The 23,439-nt window shown below is 45.8% G+C and overlaps 1 long non-coding RNA gene across 1 annotated transcript; it reads left to right on the forward strand.

Moving 5' to 3' along the window:
- Positions 1-5,435: 5,435 nt before the first annotated feature.
- LOC146181584 (uncharacterized) lies at positions 5,436-15,529 on the forward strand. Its single transcript, XR_014700008.1, has 3 exons — positions 5,436-5,532; positions 15,011-15,095; positions 15,400-15,529. It is a non-coding gene; the product is annotated as an uncharacterized LOC146181584 (long non-coding RNA).
- The last annotated feature ends 7,910 nt before the right edge of the window (positions 15,530-23,439 follow it).

Genomic DNA, 23,439 nt, shown 5'->3' on the forward strand with positions numbered 1-23,439 from the left:
TATCCACGCCCAGGGTGTCCGAAATGTAAAAACGAAAAAGTTTTAGCACATATTTACCATTTGCTTTGGGCCTTCCCAGCATTTAAACCCACACGAATCGGGCACCTGACGATATTTGGCCTTTCAAAAAGCAATGCTGCCTCGTATGTTGCCTGGACGCAGCAAGCACGTCATCGCTGACTCCTCACTTCATAAAATCAGCCAACGTTTATACATTCATTTATTAGTTTTTCATCCTTCATCACCCACCGCTCTGATGCCCTGAGGAAATAAATATCATTGCAAAAAGAGTACATCACTTCCAATGTGGTGAATTCGCCTAATGCGCGTTGTGCGCTGCTTTTACTGTTCAAGTTTTATTTTTACAGCCCAAGAAGAGTGGCAGGAGACGATTCGTAATATAATGCTTCAGATATATCTAATTAAATCTTCAATCTCCAGTTCTTGACCTAAAGAAAGCATATTTTCGCTTTCAGCTCATACTTTAAAAGTTACACCAGCTTGCTGTTTGTTCACGTCGCTTTCGTTTATTTTCCTATTTATAAAACAAGATTGTCCAGGTTCGCCAAGCGACTCTTGAAGAACGTCCTCAAACACGAACCTCATTAGGAAACGTGGGGATAAATTGGAATGCTAAAAATGCAACAATAGCTCAAAGAGCTGATTGCGGATGTCGATATCAAAGTAAGTTGCCTAGCGCACCCTCTGAAAAACCTGTCGCAAGCCGTGCAAGCCCGGAACTACAAAAGGTTGCAAAACGCAAAAACTTTAAGCTGTATCGTAAAAAAGAATGACGAGCTTAAAACGAAACTATCGGTTCATTGCGAATTTGGATGTGTGCGACTCACATCAACTAGTTTAGGAACTGTGTGATTGACCACTGCTTCTGAAGACTGGAAATAGAATTTTGTTTGCAAAACAAATGTTTTCAAGAGCATAATAATATTGTCATTAGAACTACTTCTCAAAATGGCATCCAGCCGACTCATGGCTTATAAGCAACACTGAAAAGAGAATTGTGTGTGTATGCTTTCCAAACTTTTTTTTGCGACCATGGAAATACGGAAGTGCACAACCTAGCAAAGCTATCTACCGTTTTTATGTTCTCTTGTATGTTTTTAGTTTAAAAAGAAAACTATGCAGCGGGGCGCTCTCCAACCGGGCCATTTCTCGAGGGAAACGAGTAGAGAACGTTGTAACTATCGTCGCAGACAATCACTTTGAGCTATACATCGAACGCCATCGTCTCTGGCGACTTAATTTTGTGCACGAAGCTTTTCAACACCGCTAACAATCTACCTTTTTTTTTTGCAAATATTAAACAATGCTAATTAGCATAATTCTCCTGTCTCTTCTTGTGAAATTTTATTTGGCGTTCCATTTTGGTATTCAGTCCTCTAACAAAATGTTCTTGCCTTTTCCGAAAGATCGGAAAATGCGGCTTAACTTCGCATTACGCGGGTATTAAAGCAAATATTTTCTATGTATTCGATACATTCACAAACATTATCAATATAGAACATTCTATTGGAGAATGTAGTAAAAATATCAGTTATTAAATCTTTCTTGCAACACGTTTAGAGTTGCCTGTTCTACTCTATAACTTCACGGTCCTAAAATAATCACCACCAATATAGAACGTAACAGATTTTGTGATTCCTAACGTTTTTCATTGCAGTATATCTTCTTATACAATGCTTCGTTCAACTTTTCCTGTTTGTTTAAAAATCATTTACTGAAATAATTTTTTATGCTTAGAATAATGATGACAGTAAATACTAATCCTGAGTTCCTATCCCTGCCACACGGGACATTGTGTCTTTCGCCCAAAGAACGACATATGTTCAATTTATTGTCGCTTTTTCTACTTGCGGTTACACGACCTAAACTAATTTCATTTCTAAATAATGGCACTTGCTATGGATACATAAATGCTGCTGCGTGCCTTCCATATGCTCCGAAAATGACTTCCCTGCCCACGAAGGCAGCCGGTAAATTCAGATTCACGTCTTGGCTGTCTTGTGATCCAACTATTGATTACGACTATCCATGACGAAGTTATTCTGTGTGTCAGCTGTTCTTGTTTACGGAATGTAATTCAAGATGCACACATCGGGTCCCATGCTCGAAATGCGCTCGAGTTGGCCAATTTGAACAAGGTACACATTGCACACTAAAGCAGGCCTCAAGAACAACCTGTAAAAGAGGCAGCTCCGCATAGCTCCGTCGAGCCCCGTCTAAGCAGGATCGCTTTCTTTGCGTAAATCCCCGTCAAAATATGCTCGACCCTAGCTTCATCAATACAGCAGACTACAAGTTCAAAACGCTTGCCACACCAGATGCCGCGAGTTTACCGCAAAGGGGCTGCCCGAGAGCGCGTCGGACTTTAGTCGTTAGCAGGCCTAAATGGTTTCGCATCGAAGCAGCAGCGGACGGCGCTTTCGAAATTGTAAATTGCCTAATCGTGGAACTGCCTTACTATATATTCAGTTGTCTCGCTTTACCGGAAGGTGTTTTTTGGTAGTTTTAACTTCGGCGGAAGGTTTAATTTTGGCAGCAGAGCTAGAATATGAGGTCGGATGAGCTGCGCTACAATCACAGCAGCTACTGTGAGCACATTTGCTTCTATTGCTGTTATACTTGCTGCCATAATCGCTACATACCAGCGATCCTCACAGAAGTTATATTTGAGATTCCGTGCTCCAATCGTGCAATATTTAGAATCGAAAATTTTCAGCATGCTTTTGTATCACTGCGTAAGGAATACGCCATGTCGGCAAAGACGGATTTTGACTGGTGCACCCGATGCCGCCAGCACTGAGTGTCGTAACTATAAGTTGACTTGTAGTCAGGGTGGCAGTTTTTGAGACCCATTTGGCATGTTCAATCTCATTTAATCACTAGTTACAAAACTACATACGCATAACAGTACTATACTGCTTGTGGTACTTGTGTAGTTTAATTTCGTGCATATTTTACCCCAGTATCCGGTGCCGAGATAACACATTTCCGCATCGATTCCATTCTAATGAGTCCCTCAAACTAATTCGATATATGATAGCTTTCCATCGAATATCATTATATTATCTCGTCTGGTAGCACGCAATTGTCATTCGAATACAGTGGATTGTTGAGCGAGTTGGTTTAACATTATGCTAAAGCAGCACTAGAACGCCGACAGATTAAAAAAGAAAAAGACACGTTGCACTGAACTGACGACTGAATTTTTATTCATGAAGCATACATTTTTTGCCACATCAGACGTTACTTCAGTGTGTGACGCATTACATAGATCGGTTTGGAAATATTCCATTTCAAAATGAACCTTTCATGTCTGTGCAAATTTCATTGCAATGTTATCTTTTTGCCTCAGTTCCATATATGTCACTTGTGATGACGGGGTGTGTCGCCAAAAACAAAGAGTCTGCATAGTTTCATGCATCGTGCCGGTCTTAAAGTGACACCTCTCATTTTTATTATGACAATCTACTGGCTCCTCGGTTGAATAAACTCAGAGCGCAGGACGTTATAGTGTTCAAATTTGTGTATGATCTTGGTGTTTTTAAACTATGATAAAGGTAACTAAGACTCTGATGTAGCAGAGCTACTTGCTGTTTTTAACGAATCCCTCGACCTACTAAAGGTTAAGCATGAAAAAATTATTGATGGCGTCATTATGTTCCTCGACGGAAAGCTCTCGCTCTTCCTACGTGAAACCTGCTGGATGTACCAGCTCAAAGGTAATAAAAGCCTGTTGCCATTTAGCTCCACACATTCTAAATTAGGGAAGAGAGCAATTGTCAAGATACGTTTTCAAAACACTGGAAAAATCTTGCCCAAGTTGATCTATGATATCTTTAAGCAGCAAATGGATAAGGCATAAAGACGCAGGGTACCCATATCAGACATTGACCTCGGTGGCAGAAGGCATGCTCAAAATTCTTCGCGCCAAAAAAAACAGCAACCAGCCAGATTGCAGGTGGAGAAATAAAAAAAAAACTGTTTCAATTCCTTACAGCCACAAGGTATCGCATAACTTGAAGACAGTTGCTACTCGATGAAAACAAAGGTGGCTTTTTCCGCACCAGACGCGTTGCAAAAATTATGTATAATGATAAGTTTTCGATAAATGCGCCAATTGTTGCAAAACGAAGCACAAAGCCCCTGCGGCTGCTTGCGAAAAAAACAGTTCTGTATAGGATTCCGCAAACATGCGGAATAACAAACGTTGGTAAAACGGGACGCTGCTTAAATGATAGGATCCGAGAGCACAAGGACATTTTAGAGCGGATAAAGGGACGGAAACCTTGTAGACCATTGTCAGAACTGGAATTCCAAACCGTCCTTCCAAAGGATGGACGTAATAGGCCGAAACCGAGACTAAATAGCAAGAGAAATCATTGAGGCAGTGAACATAGTAGAGGGTAATGAACCATACGTAGGCAACACTTCCTTAATACATCTTGCGAAGAAAATGGATTTTTTCGAAGGAAGAGGGTGACGCAGTAGGACATGAGATTGAAACGTTTGTCGACTTGTTCTCAGCCTCTGTGTATAAGCAGACATGTTTCATAAATAAAAGCTCAGTGTTTGTCTCTTATTGTCTGTCCGTGGTCTAGCGCAGTTTCAGCTTAATGTCATTTCAACGAACGTTCTATGGTAGTGATAATAAATTTTCCGTTTGGCATAGGTATTAGAAAGGCAATTTTTATAGCTATATTTTGGTCTACCCTTGTTTATACTCTGGAAATACAAAACTATATTCCCAAGGCCCTTCCTAATCCTTTTTTTTCTTAATATCTGAAAAAATTAGAAGTGGCCTATGATCAAGAAACTCAACTTCGCACCACTGGCTCAAACCAGTCGCTTAAACTATATTATAGGGCGGTATACTGGCTCGCTCATTTGCAACCGTTATCTTTATAGCAAAAGCTACATATAGAGCACCTGATTTCTCCACTTCTATGCCGGGCCAAAGTAATATTTCTTTATTCTTTGATATTACTTCATTCATAGATGTGCTGTAATATATTGAAAAAATACAGTGGAAATGAAACCTCGCCTCGACATACAATTTTTGCAAACGAGGTTTCACTGTAGCTTTTTTATGTCTTCGTTCTAGCGACTGATAATGCAATAAGTGTCTTTACGGCGGTAGAGTGTGAAACTGAATGCCATATAGAATGCATAGGTTTGGCGTTTCGCTATGGTGCAGTGATTTATGCTTCGATCCACTGCTTAATTCATTAGCGTCTTTTTTTTTTTGTCAGATGCCTCTCCAGCGTTTCTTTGAAATAAAATTACCGGCTTCCTCAAATGTATTACCAAAATTTAATTTCAAGCGAAATATTTTTTCTGCGCTTGGAAGCTTAGCGATACCTTCATCATGCTGGACTGGTATATAAAGGCGACGTCCACTTCCTCCACTCGTGCTGACACTTCTGGAGAGAAATTAGCTACACAGGAAGCTAAACGGGAGAAAAGAATGAGCCGTTTTTTCAAGCTTGTGATCCTATTTGGGCTTTTGGTTTGGTAGTAATTTATTTTTCGCTTGTAGAATTTTTGTACAGGCTATCTTTAGCGTTCAGGTTTAAAACGTCCTCGACTGTTGTAATAATATTATTTTACGCGAAAGCTAACGGCAGTTGTACAGCCTTTGTAATTAGGTGTATGTCTATCCACCCTAATCGTTGTAAAATCTGCTGTGATAGTAATTATGGTCGCATTACGCGATATTCTGCTGTCAGAGATAAGTAAGCACCTACAAATCTTTATTTCAGTAGTTTCCGCTCGTAGTGCGCTAATTTAAACACCGCTATTTTCTACTGAAAAGTATACATTTTGGTAATATTTATAAATAATTTAGTCGCACTCATCTTTATCTGGGCAGCATAACAAATAGCCGTGAATATATACAAGAAAAGCGCTATATATTATTGTTCTACCGACTACGAAACTCGAAGACGGTGTAATATAATTGCATCAAATATGCTTGCCAATATGTTAAAAGTTTTCTCCAATGTTTTTTGAAATATATCTTAGATTTTTTGTCAAAATGTTGCTTATTGTGTAATAAATCAAGCCCTCGAGGAGGTCCTTAGTTAATGGTCCGGTGTTGAAAGCATTTCACATGCGCAGGCCGATTATTTACACCGCAATGGACATGACAGATACTGCTATGCTTTCATTTTTTGAGTACAAAGAAATGATTGCTGTTTGTCTTCCTCTTGAAACCTGATGGTCAGCAATAGTCTAAAACTACCTGTTTGGACTGCCGTACCTATATTTCTGCTAAAGCTTTCAGACGATTTTTGTCAGTGGTTTAAAAGTCCTCCCTCATGCATTCGGGACGGCAACGTTTTTCACTTTTATATTATTTACGTATTTACTATTTATTGAAATACATTCGCCTGCAGAGGCATAATAGACATTCGCGATCAAAACACAACCCCCCCCCCCCCACCCTCACATGACAATCAGATATGCCATTAATTGCGGTGTTTGGTGAAAAGCCGCTTCTATACTGTGGCCGTAAACGGTAGCCAAAGTCCCGCTCCTCATTCTGTTAACGTGCTGCAAGGCTCCTCACTTAGGTACGGTCAATGCTTTCGGTAGCTGAATATGTAGTGGCTTCGAATACTTAGATATCTAGACAAGTTACTCAGCTAGGTAATTCTTTTGCTTAATTTCAATTAGACTGAGATTTAAGAATTACAAACAACGTGTTAAATATGCTTCGTAAAATAAGAACCACGATGCTCAACCTACAAACTTTGTAGGCACTTTGTGATGTTAAATAGAACTGCTCCGGCCTTGAAAACTCCTCAGCCGTTAAAATTCGCCAACTTTTTAGCCCGTAAACGAATAAAGAACGTCTATATGCACGCAATCTCAACAAATCTATTTTCGACATTGCGTAAAATTGTTTCATAAAACCAATATTTATCATGGTAAGCTCAAGAAGAGTGCTATCCGGAACTTCCTGCCAAGAGTACGAAAGGTTTTTCCATTCGTTGTTTACTGCGCGTAGGACACCATATTCTTGTCCACATTGAGCGTAGGACACGATATTTTTGCAGAATATTTATAAAGGCGAACACACATATCTTTATTCAACTTAACTAGATATCTTACAAAGGTTCGCCTTTAGCGAACATTCGTTAAGTTTTCTTCGTGCATATAGTCCCAATTCGTCAATCTTCCGCGATTCTTTCACACATTGGTAAACGAACGGTATGTTTCTTTTATCTTATGGAATACAAAATAAGAGCAATATAGAGATTTTTTATTCTAGAATTTCTTCACGACGTCTCGGTAGCAAATGATGTTTAAAGCCAAATTGAAATTTTGTTTATTAATTTTTAAAAAACAGTCGATCGCGTCTCAGACCCTGAGCCCCTTTCCAAACATCAACCTCTGTTAAGGAACAATTTACCTCCTGCGTTCACCGAAACATATCTTTGTGGTCGGCGCCAGTGTGTTCGTATTGATTACCTGTGCTCTGATCCTGCACCTGTTAGAGGGGGCATCCCACAACGATCAGTTCGTGGCCCATTGTTCTTTTCACTCTTCATTAACGACCTAGTTCACAACCTATCCGTCAGAATAAAGCTATACGCTAACGACTTTATAGTCTATCATTAAGTTGATATTAACAGAGACCAGGTTCTAATCAAAAGCGCTCTACCGAAGATTGCACTGTGGCGCTCATATCGGCGAATGACAGTAGCACAAAAATTGAGATGCAAAGAGTGTAACAGGGAAGCGGCAGCAATTACCTTTCTTGCTATCCGTAGGTGAAGCAAGCCGTGGGGAAACTTCGTTGCCTGAGAAGAAAACTGCAGCATTGTACCAGCGCGGTGAAGTTAGCTGCATACAAAAGTTTAGTTCAGCCTATCATAGAATATGGATGAATAGTTTAGGATCTGTCCACAGAGGGCGACATAAAGAAGCTAGAACCTGTTCAAAAGAAAGCACCTACATTAGTTTACCGCTCCTATAGTTGGCGTAGAACCGCCGTTGCCCTAGTAAGAAATGCAGGATTACAGCGTTCAGAAAAGTGGTACCAAAGAGATCGATTAAAATGTATTTACATGTTATGCCACGATAAATAAGCAGTGTAAATACTCGAGCACCTTAAACAAGTGTACAGGCAAAGCACCCCTTCGCATCATACTAAAAAAAATTTGACTGGAATCGATGGAATCGACTGCTCGCAAGTGCTGCAGAAAGCCCAACTACTTGATCATTCGTCAGATGCTTTCAGTTGTAGGCGATTTGAACTTTGTGACGTGCAACTGTGTGTTCTTAATTTTCCTTTATAATTTCTTAAAAGAATGATATTGCCGCGAAACCTTCAAAACAGTATTTGTTGTTTTTTGGCGGCCGCCGGCATACAGGCTTATCACTCTGATTATGGACCGCGTATCGGTTCCGTAATCTTTGTTTGTTAATGCTCGATGTCGCGAGTCACACCTTTATCAGTTTTGTTGTAGCACAAGATGCACCGAGATCTGTCTCGAAGGTTCCGGCCATTCGATTGTCTTTCCACAATGTTCCAGCCCGTGCTGGTAGCTGTTTGCGACGTTATCTAGATTGTTCTGTTCAGCCTTTAAATTGAGCGTTGCCGAGTGTGACGAGCATTCTTTGTTCGACGACCGACGAGCGCGTTTGTTGCTATCGCCGCCACCAAGTTGCTTAGTTCTTTTGCGGGCGCAAGTCAGCCCAAATAAAAGGTTTCTTTAGTGCAATCATCGACCCCCTTCATTTGTGTCGTCGACCTTGTCACCACTACGTGACCTCTGGTGGAGTTGCTGCCTTTGATCCTTCAAGCGAAGACCCAAGCCGTGTTCCTGACACCCTGGAAGACCAGCCTACAGGTCACCGAGCCAGCCGCCGACTTCAAGGCCTACAACCCGAACACGGTCTGCTGCCTGACCCCATTCGATCTCGGAAGGCATCGACGCTGACAATGGCCCAGCCTACAGCACTGGTTGTTTTCGTCCAACCTCGTGAGCCCCCCTGCTTCCATGGACTACCGGATGAAGATGCGGGAGATTGGATGGACCTTTTCGATCGTGTGGCAGATTTCAACGGCTGAAACGACGCTGCGAAACTCAGGCAGGTCTACTTTGTTCTTCAAGGACATGCCCGAATTTGGTTTGAAAATCACGAGACTTCTTTCAAGGATTGGGAGATTTTCAAAGCACAGTTCTTGATGGCCTTTACAAGTTCTGTCCGAAAAGAAAGAGCTCAGGCCCTCCTCCAATCAAGACTGCAACTTCCTAACGAGCCTGTCCTGGCATACGTTGAGGAGATGAAGCGTCTCTTTCGCCGCGCCGACCCTAACATTACCGAAGACGAGAGACTCAAATTTTTAATGCGAGGCGTGAAAGAATCGCTTTTCGCAAGTCTTGTCCGAAATCCGCCAAAAACAGTGGCGGAATTTGAAACGGAGGCGTCTACTATCGAGAAGACGTTGGCCACCCGGATGCGCCACTACGAGCGACCACTTCAGCCAGACTACTCAAGCCACTACCCCAGCGCATCGGCAAGTGGAGAGAACCTTCGTGACCTCATCCGGAAGATCGTGCGTGAAGAGCTCCGCCGAATGCAGCCATCATTGCAACAACCCCAGGTGGCGACGCTCGCGGACGTCGTCCGTGAAGAAGTCCAGCAGGCGCTGGGCGTTCCTAAAGCGACGGCTGCGACTGTTCCAGCACAAGAGGCAATAGCGATGAACAACGCTGGTGCATTACGTCACCCTCCTCCCCGACGTAATGACTTTCCGAGCCCTCGCCGCAACCGTCCTGTTCCCGAAAGCCGCCCCTTAGCCCTCGCCCGCCAAGCCTACCAACGACCCCCAAGCCCCAGAAAGTGCGACGCCTGGAGGACAGCAAACAACCGACCGCTCTGCTTCCATTGTGGTGAGGCAGGACACATCCTCCGTCACTGCCCGCACAGGCGGATCGGCCTCCGTGGTTTCGCTGTCGACGCCCCACGACCCCGTCCTGGCGAGCGACCACAGGAAATCAACGACTTCCTGCGCAGCGGAGAGCACTCGTCGCCAAGGCGTCTGTCACGCTCCCCATCACCGTACAATGCCCGATTTGCGTCGCCGGGCCGCAGTTACGTGCAAGGACGGTCTCCTAGCCCCCGTAGGAGAAACTAAAGGCAGCAACCTTTGGAGGTGAGGTTGCTCAACGGCGAAAAGACGAAGATCCTCCGCCGCCGACGACCACTAACGACGACGCAACCATTTCATCGCCGCTCCACACAACGACATCGACGACAACACGACGAGAGTGCAAGCAGACACCACCGCCCAGCGAAGTAACAACGGTATGCCCCGGCCATGACCTGAAGAAACGACGGAGCCGAGATCGGACACTAAGGCCCACGTGCAATGCGAGGACGCGAATAGGTGACCTTGAAGTTGATATCGACGGTCGGAGAGTCACTGCCCTTGTAGACACCGGAGCTGACTATTCAGTCATCAGTGGACCGTTAGCCTCCCATCTCAGGAAAGTTACAACCGCTTGGGATGGCCCGCTGATTCGCACCGCTGGTGGCAACCTGATTACTCCATCGGGACGGTGTACTGCAAGAATAATTGTAAATGGGCGTACTTACCCCACCAGTTTTGTGGTCTTGCAGCAGTGCTCCCGCGACGTGATTTTAGGCATGGACTTCCTAAATGAAAATAGGGCTATCATCGACCTCCGATCCAAGCTCATCAAGCTCTCTGCAGACAAAGCCATACCTGCTTTGACGACTTCGACGCAACACGTCGCTCTAAACGTCCTCGACGGAGAATTGACCGTGCCGCCCCGATCAAGCGTGGCCGTCAGTGTAGGTAGCACAGACATCGAAACCGCTGAAGGCATCGTCGAAGGAAATATCCAATTGCTCTTGGAACGAGGTATCGGCATCGCAAGAGGCATTGCGAAATTCCGGAGAGGACAAGCTCAGGTGCTGGTAACAAACTTCACTGAAGAATACCGGCATCTCAACAAGGGCACGACCATCGCTTTTCTCGACGAATTAGCAGACCTCAAAGACGTATTCGCCCTCCAAGCCCAACCACTGGAAGACGCACCGGACCAATTCCGTCAGCCCACATTTGACATCAACCCAGTATTGACCCACACCAGGAAAAACCAGATTCGCAGTCTTCTTCGAAACTACAGGGAGTGCTTCTCGTCATCATCAAAGGTAGGACAAACACCACTGGCCAAGCACCGCATTATAACGGACGAACACGACCGACCTCTGCGCCAAAGCCCTTATCGTGTATCGCCGCGAGAACGGCAGGCCATTCGCAATCAAGTTGAGGAAATGCTGCGTGATGACGTAATCCAGCCATCGAACAGCCCCTGGGCGGCACCAGTCGTTTTGGTCAAGAATAAAGACAGCACACTTCGCTTCTGCGTTGATTACCGAAGCTTGAATAGCATAACGAAGAAGGATGTCTACCCGCTTCCCCGCATCGACGACACTCTCGACCGGCTCTGCAATGCAAGGTACTTCTCATCGATGGACCTGAAGAGCGGATATTGGCAAATTGAGGTCGACGAAAGAGATCGCGAGAAGACCGCATTCATCACACCGGATGGCCTTCATGAGTTCAAGGTGATGCCATTTGGCCTCTGCTCCGCACCAGCCACGTTTCAACGAGTAATGGACACAGTCTTGGCAGGCTTGAAGTGGCAAATTTGTTTGGTATATTTGGACGACGTTGTTGTCTTCTCGTCAACCTTTGAAGACCACCTCAAACGACTACAGACAGTGTTGGAAGCCATCAAGTCATCGGGACTAACACTAAAAGCAGAGAAGTGTCACTTTGCCTACGAAGAACTCCGGTTCCTAGGTCACATAGTTAGCAAGGACGGTATTCGCCCAGACCCGGAGAAAACAGCTGCAATCGCACAATTCCCACCGCCTGCCGACAAGAAAGCTGTGCGCCGATTTCTTGGGCTGTGCGCTTATTATCGACGATTTGTCAGAAACTTTTCGCGGATCGCCGAACCGTTGACGCAGCTTACAAAGGCTGACGTACCTTTTAAATGGGAAGCGCCGTAAGGAGAAGCCTTCGACGAACTCAAGCGCCGCCTGCAATGCCCTCCTGTACTTAGCCACTTTGATGAAAACGCCGAGACCGAAATTCACACCGACGCGAGCAGTGTGGGCCTAGGAGCCGTTCTCGTCCAGAAGAGTGCCGGACAGGAGAAAGTAATCGCCTACGCTAGCAGGTGACTCACAAAAGCCGAAGCCAATTACTCGACGACCGAGAAGGAGTGCCTTGCAATCATCTGGGCCACTTCTAAGTTTCGTTCATACCTATACGGCCGACCATTCAAGGTGGTAAGCGACCATCACGCGCTCTGCTGGCTGGCTAATTTGAAAGATCCCTCCGGCCGCCTTGCCAGATGGAGCCTACGACTTCAAGAATTTGACATGACTGTAGTCTATAAGTCGGGCCGAAAGCATTCCGACGCAGACTGCTTATCCCGCGCTCCCGTCGATGCTCCCCCGAAGGACGATGACGACGGCGCCTTTTTGGGACCGGTAAGCGCCAGCAGTTTCGCAGAACAACAGCGATCAGACCCTGAACTGAAAGCGCTAGCCGATTACTTGGAAGGAAAGACCGCTTCCCCTCCTGGTGTGTTCAGGCGACATTTATCATCCTTCACGTTAAGCAATAGCCTCCTCGTGAAGAACTTCGCACCCAACAAGACCGCGCAGCTTCTCGTAGTGCCCAAAACCCTCCGGCAAGAGATTCTGCAGGCGTTACACGATGAGCCCACAGCAGGCCGCCTGGGATTTGCGCGCACGTTGCATCGAATCCAGGAGAAGTACTACTGGCCGCGACTGCCTGCCGAAGTTGCCCACTACGTGAAGACGTGTCGTGAGTGCCAACGACGCAAGACGCCGCCGATCAGACCAGCAGGACAACTAAACCCGATTCCGCCCCCAATCATGCCCTTTCAACAAATTGGGATGGATCTCCTTGGCCCCTTTCCATCTTCGTCTATGGGTAACAAGTGGATCATCGTGGCCACTGACTACCTTACCCGTTACGCCGAAGCAAAAGCACTGCCCAATGGTACCGCGGCAGAAGTCGCCAAATTTTTTGTCGAACAAATTCTCTTGCGACACGGCGCCCGAGAAGTGCTCATCACGGACCGGGGAACGGCGTTTACGGCAGAGTTGACGCAAGCCATCCTGGAATACAGTCACACAAGCCATCGACGAACAACTGCGTACCATCCCCAGACCAATGGCCTTACGGAGCGCCTGAACAAAACGATCGCGGACATGATCGCTATGTACGTCGACGCTGAACACAAGACCTGGGACGCCATCTTGCCGTACGTGATCTTCGCGTATAACACGGCAATCCAGGAGACGACCAGAGCGACCCCGTTCAAGCTTGTGTACGGTAGGGAGCCCACGACGACGCTCGACGCAATGCTACCGCACGTAACCAACGAGGACAACTTCGACGTCGCCGCCTACCTGCAGCGTGCAGAGGAAGCTCGACGACTCGCACGGCTGTGTATTAAAGACCAACAGCGCACCGACAGCCGACGATACAATTTACGACGACGCCACGCAGAGTACAATCCAGGAGACCAAGTGTGGGTTTGGACACCAATTCGCCGTCGCGGATTAAGTGAAAAGTTGTTGCGTCGATACTTTGGGCCATACAAAATCCTTCGCCGCGTCGGACCACTGGACTATGAAGTCATTCCCGACGGAACTTCAGCATCACAACGGCGACGCGCACGCCCAGAAATTGTACATGTTGTACGACTGAAGCCTTATTACGCACGTTAAACAATCTGTGGTGTTGAAACTTCGCAGTGTTTATGTTTAAGTTGCTTTGTTTTGGAACACCGAGGCGATGTTTTTTTAAGGGGGGAGTAATGCCGCGAAACCTTCAAAACAGTATTTGTTGTTTTTTGGCGGCCGCCGGCATACAGGCTTATAACTCTCATTCTGGACCGCGTATCGGTTCCGTAATCTTTATTAATGCTCGATGTACCGCGCCGGGGTGGTGCAGTGGTAAGACGCCCGACTACTGTGCCGGAGCTCCCGGGATCGAATCCCGGCCTCGGCGGCTGCGTTTCAATGGAGGCGAAACGAAGTGGCGTCCGTGTGCTGTGCGATGTCAGCGCACGTTAAAGATCCCCAGGTGGTCGAAATTACTCCGCAGCCCTCCACTACGGCTCCTCTTAATCACTTTCCACTTTCACTCCCACCTTCCTCCCTTCCCTTACGGCGCGGTTCAGGTGTCCACATAGCAAGTGTGGCAGATACTGCGCCTTTCCCTTCCTGCGAACCAATTATTATTATTATTATTATTAACGCTCGATGTCGCGAGTCACACCTTTATCAGTTTTGTTGTAGCACAAGATGCACCGAGATCTGTCTCGAAGGTTCCGGCCACTCGGTTGTCTTTCCACAATGTTCCAGCCCGTGCTGGTAGCTGTTTGCGACGTTATCTAGATTGTTCTGTCCAGCCTTTAAATTGAGCGTTGCCGAGTGTGACGAGCATTCTTTGTTCGACGACCGACGAGCGCGTTTGTTGCTATCGCCGCCGCCGAGTCGCTTAGTTCTTTTGCGGGCGCAAGTCAGCCCAAATAAAAGGTTTCTTTAGTGCAATCATCGACCCCCTTAATTTGTGTCGTCGACCTCGTCACCACTACGTGACAATATTTTGTCTCTGCCCTTGCATTCACTCAGTTGTTCATGCCAGTTTGCGTAATCTGGCCTTTTGTACCTCGGTTTCTTTATAGTATGTGTTGTTTGTGCTGTACCTACAGCCTCAACTTGAGGCTACCAGTACTGTGTAAGTAATAATCAATAATAAAGAGTATAACCGCTACTTTTTAATCAAAAATTTTAAACGGATACGTGGGTGTAATACTGTGCAAGCTTCATAATACATACACAAAATAAAAATATGCTCATTATTCTCGTTGATACCTATTACGCCAATTCGCAGTTACTGTGTTACCGCTGAAGACAGCAAAGCTACTGAAAAAGCAACTGTGGAGGGAAGAATCGGCCAGAACACCTGTTCAGACTATGTAAGTGCACTGCATTTCGCCTCTTCTGTGCGATGTCAGCGCACGTTAAAGATCCCCAGGTGGTCGAAATTACTCCGTAGCCCTCCACTACGGATCCCCTTTCTCTCTATCCACTGTCATTCCCTCCTTCCTCCCTTCCCTTACGGCGCGGTTCGGGTGTCCACAGAGCAAGTGTGACAGTTACTGCGCCTTTCCCTTCCTGTGAACCAATTTAATTTAACGGGACAATCTCGCTATAACTTTGCTGTGCCCCAATGCACTATGACTCCTCTGCTTAAATAACTCTATTGTACCTTCTTTACAGAACTGCTGGAAATATCCTTGCCCACCCCACTGCACATGTCCAACCGGATTTCAGGCTTTCGTCAGGAAGCATGCTTGTTATTGACAGACCCCATCCGTGTGACGCTGCATATACCACTCTGAATAAAACAGCAACCCTCGTCATCAAATATTTGACAAGGCATAAATACAACAGACGTGTCTATTTTCATGTGAAATCATTTGCCACCCGTACTTGTTTTCGTTCATGTGGCGCTTTCCCTTTATCAAAGACGTGCTCAATTTCTTTCATAAGCGTCTATTCCGTGTCGAAAAGACACGCCATTCTCAAACATCCACTGACGGCATCATTGATAAAAGCTTGGCGCTGGTTCGTAAGGGCGATAAATGCGCAAAAACAGAATTAGGGCGAAGCTACAATTATAAAAAGTTCCGTTCAAGCACTTCCCTCAGGCATTTTTAAAACATTGATAGTGAGATAATCTGCACATACGATTTCTGGATATGGACGGAGGCGAAAAGCAAGGCGTCCGTGTGCTGTGCGATGTCAGTGCACGTTAAAGAACCCCAGGTGGTCGAAATTTCCGGAGTCCTCCACTACGGCGTCTCTCATAGCCATAGTCGTTTTGGGACGTTAAACCCCGCAAACCAACCAACCCTAATAGAAACGATATCTAGGCAGACTCTGCGGGCGAAAACTAACGTAGAGAGATGCCAGACAGGAGCGCATCGTAGGCAAATCACACGAAGTTAACTCCGACAGACATGTGAGAGAGAAAATACAGAGAAAAAGGGGCCTTCGTGGGGGGCTTAGGCAATCGTCCAACAGACGCGTTTGCCTCATCGCATCTTAGAAAGGGTCGAAGAGTCTGGAACAAACCAGGCTTAGCTGTCGGAACGAAACCAGGCGAAGGCGAAGAGCGAACTCCGCCGGGGTGGTACAGTGGTAAGACGCCCGGCTACTGTGCCGGAGTATCCAGGTTCGAACCCGACTTTGGCGGCTGCGTTTCGACGAAGGCGAAATGAAGTGGCAGTCATGTGCTGTGCGATGTCAGTGCACGTTAAAGATTCTCACGTGGTCGAAATTACTCCATAGCCCTCCACTACGGCTCCCCTTCTCTCTTTCCACTTTCGCTCCCACCTTTATCCTTCTCTTACGGCGCGGTTCAGGCGTCCACAGAGCAAGTGTGACAGATACTGCGCCTTTCCTTTCCTGTGAACCAAATATAATTATATTATGAGCGGAAGATTTAAACTGCGTTATTTATAAGAAGGGAAAGGCGCGGTAACTGTCTCACTTGTTTTTTGTGGACACCTCAACCGCGCCGTAAGGGAAGAGATAAAGGTGCGAGTGAAAGTGTAAAGAGAGAAAGAGGAGCCGTAGTGGAGGGCTACGGAGTTGTTTCGACCACTTAGAGATCTTTAACGTGCGCTGACATCGCACAGCACACGGACGCCTCTTTGTTTCGCCTCCATCGAAATGCAGCCGCCGAGGTCGGGTTCGAACCCGGGTACTCCGGCACAGTAGTCGGTCGTCTTACCACTGCACCACCCCGGCGGGGCTATGAGCGGAAGAAATCGACGAACGCGCAGAACGTCGCGATAAGCGACGGCGTGAATATGCACCTCGACCAATTCAATTAGCCTCTGAAAGGTACATCGACGACGGGGTACAAAGAGGTCTCACGCGTCTCTCGCTGCGTATATCCTGGCAGAGCAAACTTTTTACATCGCTTCACCGTTTTCTCGCGCATCTGCTCCAAGTCTGAAATCGGCGGTACAGCGCACCGCATTAGGGCGCCTCGATGCCAGCGCCGACGGCGGCGCGCTACATCGAGGCACCCTACAGCGAACTCGGCGTTGCTCCCACTACCTCACCATGAAGATCGCAGGTACACAGGAGCAAGGAGAACCCATCTCGCGGAATCTCGCGAAGAGGTCTCCCGCACAGATCTCGCGCTCGCGAGATGCTGATCATGAAACAAGGAAGGCTTTCGCCTTAACACATAAATAATTCCATTTACAACAAAAATAACCTTTTCTTCCAAGACTCATTTGATCACTTGAATTTGATGCGTCAGTGAATTCGTGTTCCGGCCATTGGCAAGTCACTTCCGATTTTTTTTTAATTGGTTCACAGGAAGGGAAAGGCGCAGTAACTGTCACACTTGCTCTGTGGACACCCGACCCGCGCCGTAAGGGAAGGGAGGAAGGTGGGAATGAAGGTGGAAAGAGAGAAAGAGGAGCCGTAGTGGAGGGCTACGGAGTAATTTCGACCACTTGGGGATCTTTAACGTGCGCTGACATCGCACAGCACACGGCCACTTCCAATTTGTTACGGTCCTGCGTAGCCAACGCCGGATTTATAAGGTGTTTAGAAAAAAATTTATTAGGCATTAGGCTTTCACAGGAGCTGCGAGAAATAATCAAAACAGAAAATGATGTGTTTAGAAAACGTTTTATTAGACATTAGACATTCACATGAGCAGCGAAAAATGACAAAAAAAAATGTGTATGATTAAGAACTAAAAAAGCACATAATGTACATCCTAACGAGCTAATGCATCACAAATTAGTATATACAAGGAGAATAAAATTTGGTTGTTCTTGCTGATAATGTATACAATTTGAATGCAGATTTACACAAAAGACAATTCGCAACATAAAATAGATATAAAAAAATTACCGACGATTACGTTACTTCCTAATGCGAAATTTGAGCGCAGCAAATAAGCTGTTTCACCTTTTCGATAGATTGAGGCAAAGAAATCGAGCAACACATGTATGCGCTATCACAGAATTTTTTTTTTATTTTTCACATGTATTCCTTTAACAAAGACTCCACTAACAGTTCTTGACAGTCATGAAGGAAGCTTTGTGGTCGGAGAAATAGACTGATATATGTTCGACTTGGTCCCTCTGCTCTGGCACCTCGTTTAGCAGCAGCAGCAGCAGACGGAGGACTTCCACCGGTCGTCTCGCTCATGGCTCAGAAAGAACTGGCAGATAATTTCGCAGTGGCGAACGGCAGCGGCAATTTAGGCTCGGGCGGTGCACATATACAGATCCGCCGCCACCGATCTGGCTCTCTGATTGTCACCGCACAGGGGTTGCATTGGAGGAGGAGCGAAGAAAGGAATTAAGTTCGAGCCGGCGCTTTGACAACCGGAGACTCGCAGGAAGAGGGGGGAGGTGGGCGACGTGTACACCCAGCGGCAAACGATAGGGGCAGAAGCGCGCGCAGCAAGCGGACAACGCGATAAAGGGAGGAGGGAAGAGATAGCAGCGACTGACTGATGCTGCTGACGCCGATAGTGAGTCAACCCCAGCTGCGGAGTTGGTTTCAGGGACAACGCCGCCGATGCCGACGCAAACAATATGATACCCTCGCTTCCGCAGCGCCAAGAACCAGGTCTAGCCGTGGGAAGGTGGTCACGTATTCGTCGACGTGCCGGGGCCTACGTGAAATAACCGGCGCGTCGGCAACTTAAGAGCACCCTATCCGCCACACAGGAACGGGGGGGAACCCTCTCCTCCTCTCTCTGCATGGCGGCGACGGTGTTCTATGCAGTCAGCCCCGCCGGGGTGGTGCAGTGGTAAGACGCCCGACTACTGTGCCGGAGTACCCGGGTTCGATCCCGACCTCGGCGGCTGCGTTTCGATGGAGGCGAAACGAAGAGGCGTCCGTGTGCTGTGCGATGTCAGCGCACGTTAAAGATCCCCAGGTGGTCGAAATTACTCCGTAGCCCTCCACTACGGCTCCTCTTTCTTTCTCTTTCCACTTTCACTCCCACCTTCCTCCCTTCCCTTACGGCGCGGTTGCGGTGTCCACAGAAAACAAGTGAGTCAGTTACCGCGCCTTTCCCTTCCTCTAAATAAATCAGTTTTAAATCAGTTTATGCAGTCACGTTATCTTGACTCTAGCGGCGTCAGCGGCATCCAGAGGTATCAGTCGGTCGCTGCTAGCGCTGGGGAGATGAAAGGGGGGCGGAGCTGGTTACGAGGCCGACGCCGACGCCGACGCGAAACCCAGGAATGGGCGCCAAAGAGCTGCGCTCTAAAATATACGGCAATGGCATGCACAGTATGCATTGCGCATGTGTGTTGCGATGTATACAGCTGTGAGTTGACAAAGACATTTTCATTATTTTACAGTTACACGTCCATCCGACATTTGTGGATGCACATGTGTGTTGCGATGTATGCCGTAGTGAGTTGATATAAATAATTATATTACACCAAGGTGGGTTGGGTTAAAAATCATTTGGGCACGTCCATTCGGCACGGAAACAGAAGGGCAAGACCAGGTAGACAGGCTAATAACTGCTGAAATAAACAACATTCGATTACCAGGAAGTCAAGTTTATCCAAATATACCCAGGAAATATTAACTCGCAAGTTCTGAGTCAGTGGAAGAACATTACAGCTAGCTTTCCCAAACACTCCTAAAAATATTTCAGTGCATTTCTTTCTATATTGTACATATTCTTTTTATTGCAATTAAAACTGGAGCAATGTTGCCTGAAAGAATATTAATCGCAGACAGCTCATTGGTAGTAGCGCGGAAAACACGCCGCAGGGATGATAATGATGGCGTATTTTCCTAATAATAATAATGAAAACAAACGTGACGCACCCTGTGCTGTAGCAACGCTCAGACTTAAGCATTGCTGCATTGTAGAAATAGCAGTGCTCTTGGAATTTTCTTTGCTACATGGATGAATCACGAAAGTCAGACTCTACAATCTGAGCCTTACGGTATAGTATCCTTCAATAAATCTCACCGGTAACAATATATTCCACACATACAGCGCGTTGCACAATTAGAGGCGCGATGTAGAATGCTTCTCCCAGCTAAACCGCGGAATCCTCGCAGTTCAAATTTTGCACAGAAATGGCCCTTTGTCGCTAGTATTTTTTAATGCGACATTTGTTTGAGGTACTTGCCTGATTCGATCAAAAGAAGTCAGATGTTCCCATCTTATGCGGCGGCGACGACGCCAGACGAGTCGCTACCCAAGCGATGGTACTTGTGACGCCACCTCATGCTGCTACAACAACTCAAACCTTCTGCCAGAAACGTTCGCCCTCTCTTTTCCTGCTACAGAGTTGTTGTAGCAGCATGAGGTGGCGTCGCAAGTACCATCGCTGGGGCAGCGACTCGTCTGGCGTCGTCGCCGCCGCATAAGATGGGAACATCTGACTTCTTTTGATCGAATCAGGCAAGTACCTCAAACAAATGTCGCATTAAAAATACTAGCGACAAAATGCCATTTCTGTGCAAAATTTGAACTGCGAGGATTCCGCGGTTTAGCTGGGAGAAGCATTCTACATCGCGCCTCAAATTGTGCAACACGCTATATACAGCTCTACAAGGTTCCGTTTTAAAATGCGCACCTCAAGAAGTAGAATAGAGTCAGAATAGAAATAAGAAATCTGGGTTTCGACTGGCTGTACCACCGGCTTTTGGTTAATGGTAAGGCTGCCTTTCGTGAGCATCCCCCTCTAACAACTTGTTTCACTATTTGAATAGTCTGTATTTCAGAATTCGCGCTTCAGGGGTAGCTTTCAATCATAGTGACGATAAGAACTCTAGATGCGGATAGGCTTTATCGGCCACCTTTAGTTTTGTAGCAAGGCTGCCTTTTCTAATCTCCCCTGTAAAAATGTATTTCAAAAATTCTTTGAACGTCTCTTCTCCTTTTTCTTTTATTGCAACGCTGCATTTCGTGATCATCCATGTCAATATATATCTCACACTTTGCAGTACTCATCAAATTTGTGTTCCAGGATTTGCACCTGAAAATGCAGACACCAATCAGAATGGTCGCAAGCAAAACTCGTTCTCGATGAGCAAGGTTGCCATCTTCCCTGTAAAAGTGCTTGTCATGCATAGTTTGAACGGCTCTTAAAGTTCTATTCCGAAACACACGTTCAAATGTACACTTAACCAAAATACACAAGGAGAATGTTTATTATCGCAATACTGGATAAACATCACTAACATGCCATACTAACAAAACTTGGTGAACTGAACATTTGACCGCTTTTTACAAGCCGCACTACTAAAACTTGATAAACCGAATATTTCAGCGCTCCTGGAGTCGGACAGTTGCTGCTAGTTTCCTTAATGTAGGGTCCTGAATTTTTGATATAATGAACCAACATCACTTTTCTCAGTGTGTTCGTCACTCATCGCGAAGTGACGGAACTGTTCGTGTACCTATTTGACTTCTTGCTTTATGCCTGATGTCGTTTGCAATGTACGGGTGTTCCCAGAGCTTAGCGACGATGATATTGTTCTCTCAGATTTAACGGCTGTATGCGCGAAGGCTGCGAAAATACCTGAGAGAAAGCTTTCTGCCTATAGCAGGGCGGACTACGAGGCGATCCACGCTGCTGTAGAAACGTATTTCCCAACTTTTGATGCCCTTGTGAATAACCTAAATATAGAACAGCTATGGAATACATTCAAAAAGAAACGGTTTGATCACCTATGCGAAGATTTTTTACCGTCCAGAATTGTATCATTTAAGATAGCTCGAGACAAACCATGGTATTACGCTGGGTCCCGTGCAATAATTCGTAAAGCAGCGTCAAATGTATCAAAGGTGCAAGGAATCTAACTCGTCGGAGATTTTATCATAGCTGAAAGGAAATAAAATTGAAGTCAACGAAAATCCTGCATTGCAGGATTTGCAAAGGCGAAAGGCTTGTCAGGGAGACCAAAGCCTTTTGGAGGTATGTGAAACGTAATAACTAAAGAAAGCAACTCTGCACGAACATTCAAAAAGACTGCGGAAATCATACGTCGCAGTTAGGAAAAAGTTTAATGATTAGCCGTTATTTCTAACCTGTATTTACGCCGTCTAGTTCAGTGAAGTTTATCTTTTTTGTCTGTGCAAAATTGACCGTATGCCGGAAGTCACTCTCTGTACTAAGCGAATCTGTAAATTGTTGAAAGATGTGAACCAAGCCAAGGCACATGGTCCTGATGATATTCGCGCAGTAATTGTAAGTTATTGTGTTGATAGCTTTTATTTCACGCTGTTTAAAAAGTTCCTCGTATAAATGTCTCGCCATGTGATCAGAAGGTAGCGCGAGTTGTTCCTGTTTAAAACAGTGGTAAGAGAAACTCCGTTCAGAACTACGTACCCGTTTTCTTCACTACTATTCTCTGTGGATTACAGAGCTTGTACGTAATATATAGCTGCGCCATGACTCATATAACCAAACATAATCTCATCAGTTCCAGTCAACATGGATTCAGGAAAAGTTTATTGTGTGATACACAGTTGGTAGAGTTTGCCCACAATTTGACCTTGACAATTGATAAGCCACTAGTTGTTGACTGTGTTCTCCTGGATTGATTCAGATGTGTACAGCCTCCTCCTTACCAAATTAGAAGCTTAGAAGCTTGAATTTAATAGTAATCAGCAGATTGCCGAACATGTCATAATGGAAAACGATTCTTGTTCTGAACAGTGTTTTTCCCAATACACACCAGTGATCTCTGGGTTCCCCCACGGCTCTGTGTTGGATCCACTGCGGTTTTTGTTATACATTAATATTTCAAACTATACACGGTCAAAATTCTAAATGCCTATGATTGTCTCCTTCATAGAGTAATTAGCGCCAATTCGAATTCACAAGTGTTGCAAGATAATTGAGATACCTTAGCAGGTTGGTGTGCGCGTTGAGACATGTCATTACAAATAACTAAACCTGTTCACGTCACCTTCAGAAGACAACGCGCTTGCCATAGGTATAAGTATGGAGTGGGTAACATTACCTTAAACATAAGTAAGGAATTAGAATTTCAGTGAGACTTTTTTGTATCTGATTTACGCTGGAATGGCACAACAATATATATTGTAAATTGGGCCGCATCAGTTTTGTGTTTCTTCAGGGGGAATGTAAGTGATATGCCAAGTAACATAAAAATCTACCTGTACTTGAGTCATGTTAGACCAATACTTGAGTATGCGTCTGTTTGCTGGCACCCTCACACAGCTGAGCTTTTAGGCAAATTAAAACAAAAATCCAGGACAGGGCAGACAGA

The sequence above is a fragment of the Amblyomma maculatum genome, chromosome 8 (genome assembly GCF_055883805.1).
Source record: "Amblyomma maculatum isolate TAMU_Amacu chromosome 8, ASM5588380v1, whole genome shotgun sequence".
NCBI classification, from domain to species: Eukaryota; Metazoa; Arthropoda; class Arachnida; order Ixodida; family Ixodidae; genus Amblyomma; species Amblyomma maculatum.